Raw genomic sequence first — 6,869 nt, forward strand, 5'->3', positions numbered from 1 at the left:
TATAAGAGGGAACAAACACACAAGTCTTAATTGACATGTGCGCTTTCCAAAAATATCCACTAAGTTTAAGGATAATTTAGTCATTTTAGATTTATTGTGGCTGCTTGTAAATTAGGACTCTCAAAATATCACATGTGTCACATATATTATTCAAAAAGTACGTTTAAAATATTATAAAAATAATTGACTTAAAATTATAAAATTTAAACAAATAAAATAATGTATATTGAGCTCGAAATTGTCAGAACTTTTGTATCTAATATATATATATATACACACGTTGTATTTTATGTAATATTTCCATAACAATAAAATACCACGAGACAACAACTATTTCATTTCTGTACTAAATTCACTAAGCCACTATTTTACCGAGAAAAATGAGAATTAAAAGTTCAAATTCTATGTGGTGGTTCAAGGAAGACTAGCAGGTATTTTCCAGACATGGACCGAAGTAATAGATTCTATAAAAGACTTTCCCACTCCCCTCTTCAAAGGGTTCGATGATTTAAACGAAGCCCTAGACTATGCAAGAGGAACTTTGGGGCCAAATTATTTCATAAGTCCAGCATTAAGACAAACCACAAGACCATTCATACAATACAACATCAAGAAAGACACAGACAAAGTCATATTTTGTGATCATTGTTCTTCAATGACAGAGGGTTTTAGAAGACAAAATCAAAATATTGACAGACTTGGGAAATAAAAAGAAAAATTGACCCAACATGTCCATTTTCTAGAAGAAAGAATAAAGATTTTACAGTTTGATATCAACCAGACAATACCATTACAAAAACTAGACAATCCTAAAGAACAAAAGAGTTCTCCATCTCATTCCAAAATGGATAAGACGGGTGTGCATTCCCCAAAGAATGTAGAAAGAGCTACTGTATCGGCTAAGGGTACAGCTAGTCCTGTTCAAACGGTAACGGGTAAAGAGTTATCAAATCCGTTAATGGCTGACACTTTGCCAAAAAATGTGAGAATTTTACCAACAAGTTTCAATACTATAACCACAACAAGAACGGAGACAAGCAAAAAGACTAAAGGATTCCTACTCAAAAAGAAAAAAAAAGAATAAAAAAGATTAGAAAGATTAAATACAAAAGTTCTACTTTACAAGTTACTCAGCGAAAAGACTAAAGAAGTTATACAAGAATACCCAAATCCAGAACCAGAACTAGAACTAGTAAATTCTGATCCCGAGGATTCAGGAAGTAGAAGTGACGAATACAATCCGTCAATGGATCAATTTGCTCAAGACCCCAATGAAGACGATGATTCAGGAATGAGTTTCGATACAGAAGCATTACACAACCTAGATACTTACGTAAGCAATGACATATTAAGCCATTACTTTAAAGTAAACAGTAAAAGAGACTCCATTACTCAAAAGAGGCCGACAAAGGACAATTATTTTGAAGAAAGTTTTCAAAGGCCATGTGACGATGGGTCCCAATGAGCACCCGACATGTGAAGAAAGCTTATTCAAAATTTGAAATTCGAATTTCAATTCCGACCTCTCAGCTATAAATAAGAGACCATTGGCCAGCAACAAAGACAGAGAAAAAACCGAGAGCAGAGAGAGAAGAGCGAAGAGAGCAAAGTAAGCAATTGAGAATTTTAGTTTTTACATATAAAAAAAGTGTGAGTGTTTTTGTGTACAAAGAGTGAAAGTTTTATTTTCTCAAGTAGCTGCAAGGTCACCCGGGGACTCCCGAAAGGGAAATCTCATTTCGACCATTATCATGTAAGTAGTTATCAGTTTTCTAGATCTAAGTAAGTTTCTCCCTTTATTATGTATTATTATGTAATGTTATAATGACTGTACAATATGATGTTTATATTACTACGATGTTCATATACTATTTAAATTACTCTTAGTAATTGGTTAGTTCCTTACATTCTTAGTAACCCCGATGGATTAACCTGTAAATACCTAGGGAAGTTGAAAGTACGCCATGGTCAGGGAACCGAAGGACTGTGTATCCCAGGGTGTGGTTAAAGAAGCAGGTGCTAAGAACATGGGTTAAGGGAAAGAGATGAACGGAGTAGAGTAAAGAGAGATGAACGGAGTAGAGTAAAGAGAGATGAACATCATAATTTTTTAAAAAAAGAAGTAATTTTGGGAGAAATTACTTAGATTTAATAACAGAAACTACCAAACTAGATAAAGGAACCGAATGAGGGAGTACTGAGTAGGATTTTACTTATAATTTACAAAAGGCTGATAATAATTGACCAAGAATATCATTGGTACTTGTTACGGATAAAAGAAAATTATTCAAATATATACGATTTCTTAATAGAGCAAAGACAACTATATTTAAAACAACTAGAACTATATTCAAACATACTTTCAACACAAGAAATAAATTCAATAAACCAAGAAATTAAACAGATAAATTTACAATTACCTACAATAGGAGCTAGAATTAACCATTATATCCAACAAACTAGACTAGAACGACACGACAGGAAAAGTAAAATCTTGTACTTAGCATAAAAATAATAAAATAGTAAGTATAAAGAAGTTAGAATATTTAGAATTAGAATTATCTTAGAAAAGAAATATCGAAGACTAAAATTTGGATCAGTAATTAAGTGTAACTTTACAGAAGGAGAACATATCTTACATAGTGATCACCATCACTTAAATACTATTACAGATCTAATAATAAATTTGACAGAACACATTCAGTTGAAAGACGATAAAATACTAAAGTTAATAGAAACTGTAGAAAGCCTGCAACATAAACATAATAAATCATTAGAAACAATAGAACGTAATTTCAACTTTATCAAAAATTAACAATTAGATATAAATTCAAAAGTACAAATACTCTTAACAAAAAATAATACAATTAATAATAGTCCACTAGAAACAATAAATAACCAACTAGAACATCTTCACAGAGAAACTAGAGAAATTAAAAAAGAACTAATTAAATTAAAAGACTTAACTCTTTCATGAATGATCCCTTTTACCAAGAAATTCTAAGAAGAGCAGCCCAATTTCAAGCTAATCCTGAAGGTTTATCAGACTATACACCACCAGAAAAAACAGACCTGATAGGAATAAAATAAAACAATCTAATAATCTTTGCAATGTTAGAATTAAATAAAAAGCTAGAAGATAAAATAGTTGAAATAAATAAGAAATTAGACATATTATTAGAAGCTAAAAATCCTAAAGAAAAGGAAAAACAATACAACGACATACAAGCTCTAATAGAACAACTCAAGAAGACGGAAATAACCCCACAAAAAGATAAACCAAGAATAACAAAAAAGGATAAGGCATGGACATTTTTTTCAAATAGGAATAGAAGTTCCCAAGAAAGACAAAGGGCCAGTTTCTCTCAAGATAGACTAGGAAACAATATGCTAGCTAGAATAATGAATTCATCTAGACCCATGTTGTCACCAATTAGATGAAATAATAGACGTAGACAAAGATATAGAAATTTTCCAACAAAATAGATTAAGACTATTAAATCCACAAATACTATATAATACAAGACTATTTTCTTCAACAACACACTTATACAGACATTATAGAGAAGAACAGTTGTGCGTATCAGAAAACGATAGTGGAAATATAAGTTTAATTAGCAAAGAATCTATGAAAGAAATACAAAAAAGACGATAATCTCATGCATATGGGATTGATAGTAATTGGACTTAAAGGATTAACCAGAAAAAATTTAGGTACTAAAGTACTAATTACTTTATACGATAATAGATGATCAGAAAAAAAAAGATTCATAATAGGTTTAACAGAAGTAGATATGACTAACAATGGTGGAATTTTTTACTGTAGTCCAGACTTCATGATAAATTCAAATGAATTTGGAAAATACATAAAAATAGGAATTCAGACTAAAGGTTACGAAGAAATGAACTGCGGAAATAATCTGCTAGTATGTGTTGGCTTCATTGGAAAATTAGTTACTAATAGCAGTTCACGGTTCAAAATTAAAATAGATGATGCAGTAGGATTAATGGGAAATAAAGGGATAAAATTAATGAAACCTTTAAAAATAGACTCATAAGAATATGCAGGTAGAGAATGGAATTTAGAAAAATTCTGTAAAAAGGAAGTATTAAGACCTAATGACCACCTTACATATACTAATAATAAAGGACAGACCTCAATCCGATTCTCTGACTACAAATATACAGACCAAAGAGAAATAGATGAGGATTTAGATGACAATGAAACAACCATAAATATGGAAGGAATGAATATTCAAATTATAAAAGAAGAAGATTATGAAATAGATATATCAACAGCAAAGGCCAGAGAGATACACGAATTAGATAGAACAACATTATTTAAATGTAAAGGCTGTAAACTAGGAGGAATAGAATTTTCTATAGTAGAACAACACTTTAGAGAATGCAAATTTCGAACAGACAATTATGGGTATAGACATGAAGAAGACGAAGAAAGCGATGACGAAACAACACGTAGTTTAAAAAGAATTTATGAAAACCACTTCTATAAGTTCAAGCCCCTTTCAAAAGACAACCCCAGTACCACCAGTAGAATATATTATAGGTAACTCACCATGACATCGCGTCTTCAGACAAGACCCGACCACAGAACTAGAAATGGTTAGACCCATAGGAATAAGAATGCCAATAGAAGCTCTTATCAAACTCCAAGATGAAGGAGATAGAGGAAAAATATTAAATATAGCAGCTCATGACCCTCAATTATGGAATTCAGTAATAGATTTGTGGAAAGGTATAGTAGTAGCAAACTATATACACCATTATAGTGAAACAGATGCGGAAACTATGCATAGATACATGGAGACCTTTCTAGGAGAACCAATTAAAGGAATATGGGAAGCATACAAAGTAGCTTACCCTCAAGAATTCCAAGAACTAGTAAACATGGGACCAAACCCGTATAATTTTACTAATAAAATACATAGCCTAATAATAGGAGAAGACCCAAATAGCGACTTGGTAGTATTCCAAAAGAATGCATTAATAAAATTAGAACAGCTTAGTATAACTAATTGGAGCCATATAAAAAACTTTTTTAAAAGACTATTTCTACTATTGCGCCATAAGTGGTAATGCATTTGACCAAAGTTTAGGAAAAAAACTTTTTAACAAACTCTCTGGAGCCTTAGGAAGAGAAATAGAAGAATGATGAAACAAAAGAGAGGGAGTAATACAAAATTCAAACGTAAACTGGTCCATAGGACATAAAATACAACATGTTATGGAAATATTACAGGAGAAATGTACGAATATACAAATACAAAAACAATTAAAACAACACGACACTGGTTTTTGTAAGAATATATATACAACACAAAGTTATGATCAAAGTACACCAAAAAGAAAATACAAAAAGACATATCAAAATACCCAAGAATACAAACCTAGGAAAAAGTACTATCTAAGAAAATCAACGGCTAGAAAGCCTTATCTAAATAAAGATGGACATGTAAGAAAACATAATAATAACATAATTTACAAAAATAGGCTAGCTTGTTTTACATGTGGAAGTGAAGAACATCTAGCTAATACTTGTCCAAGAAGAAATAATAGTAGAACGAGAAATGCCTAACTTATAGAAGACTTCCAGGAGACCTTGATAAATGTAGATGAATATATGTCAGATAATGAAAATATATATTCAATAATAAGCATAGATGCCCTAGAAGGAAGACAACTAGACTCATCTGATAAATGTAGATGAATACATGTCAGATAATGAAAATATATATTCAGTAATAAGCATAGATGCCCTAGAAGGAAGACAACTAGACTCATCTGATTCAGAAGAAGAAACCTTAATAAACGAAATAGGATTAGAAAAGATAGACTTAAATATAAAAGATTATACTTTTGTTAATATACAATGTAATCACCAATTTTACAAGGGAAAATGATTAGATAGTCAACGATGCTTTAATTGCACAAGATACCCAAGTAAAGACAGAAGAGCCAAATGCATGAATTGCTATATCGAAGGTTGCATTAGGTGCATTGACAAAATATTTAATATTAAGATAATAGACGCGACTGTAAGCACAAAAGAACAAACATTAAAATCTTTAGAAGAAAGAACTGATAGTTTAGAGGAAAGAATAGGTAAACTAGAAAAAGGGAAAGGGAGAATAGAAGAAACCAGCCAAAAAGAAGTGGAAATAGAACTTTTTAATGAAAAAGAAGACTACAAGTCATTTGAAGGATTAATTTGTAATGAAGACAAGAAAATTAATACCATAAAAATATTAACTAGAATAAAGATTCAGGACTGCGAAATAGAAACCCTAGCTCTAGTAGACTCATGATGCACAAAAAGTATAATAAATAGATGTATCCTTCCTCTAGATGTAATAAAAGAATTTTCAGAACCACAAAGCGCCATGCAATTGGATGGATCTTCAAATGTATATAAGCATTATGTTAGTAATGCACAAATAAGCTTTTTAAACACATGTGTAGACTTTTATAAACCCACGTACAAGTTGAAAAAGATATGGGTTAGAGATTTAAATATTAGAGTAGACTTTGTCTTAAGATTAGACTTCTTATTACATAACAATGGAAGTAGGGAGGGTACAAAATCGAACGAAAATCGAACCAAACCGCAAACCGAAAAAAAAAACCCGACTAGTGGTTTGGTTTGACTTGGTTTGGTATTGAAAAAAAAATCCGACTATATTTGGGTTGGTTTGGTTTTAACCAAAAAAAACCAACCTGAGATCAAACCAATCCGACATTATATATGTAATTTAAATTTTTTATTTTATACATAAAAATATTTACTTTGATATAATTTTAAAATATTTCTTATACTATTTCATAGTTTTTATCTTTTAATATATTATTTC

The sequence above is a fragment of the Solanum tuberosum genome, unplaced genomic scaffold (assembly GCF_000226075.1).
Source record: "Solanum tuberosum cultivar DM 1-3 516 R44 unplaced genomic scaffold, SolTub_3.0 scf00371, whole genome shotgun sequence".
Lineage (NCBI taxonomy): Eukaryota > Viridiplantae > Streptophyta > Magnoliopsida > Solanales > Solanaceae > Solanum > Solanum tuberosum.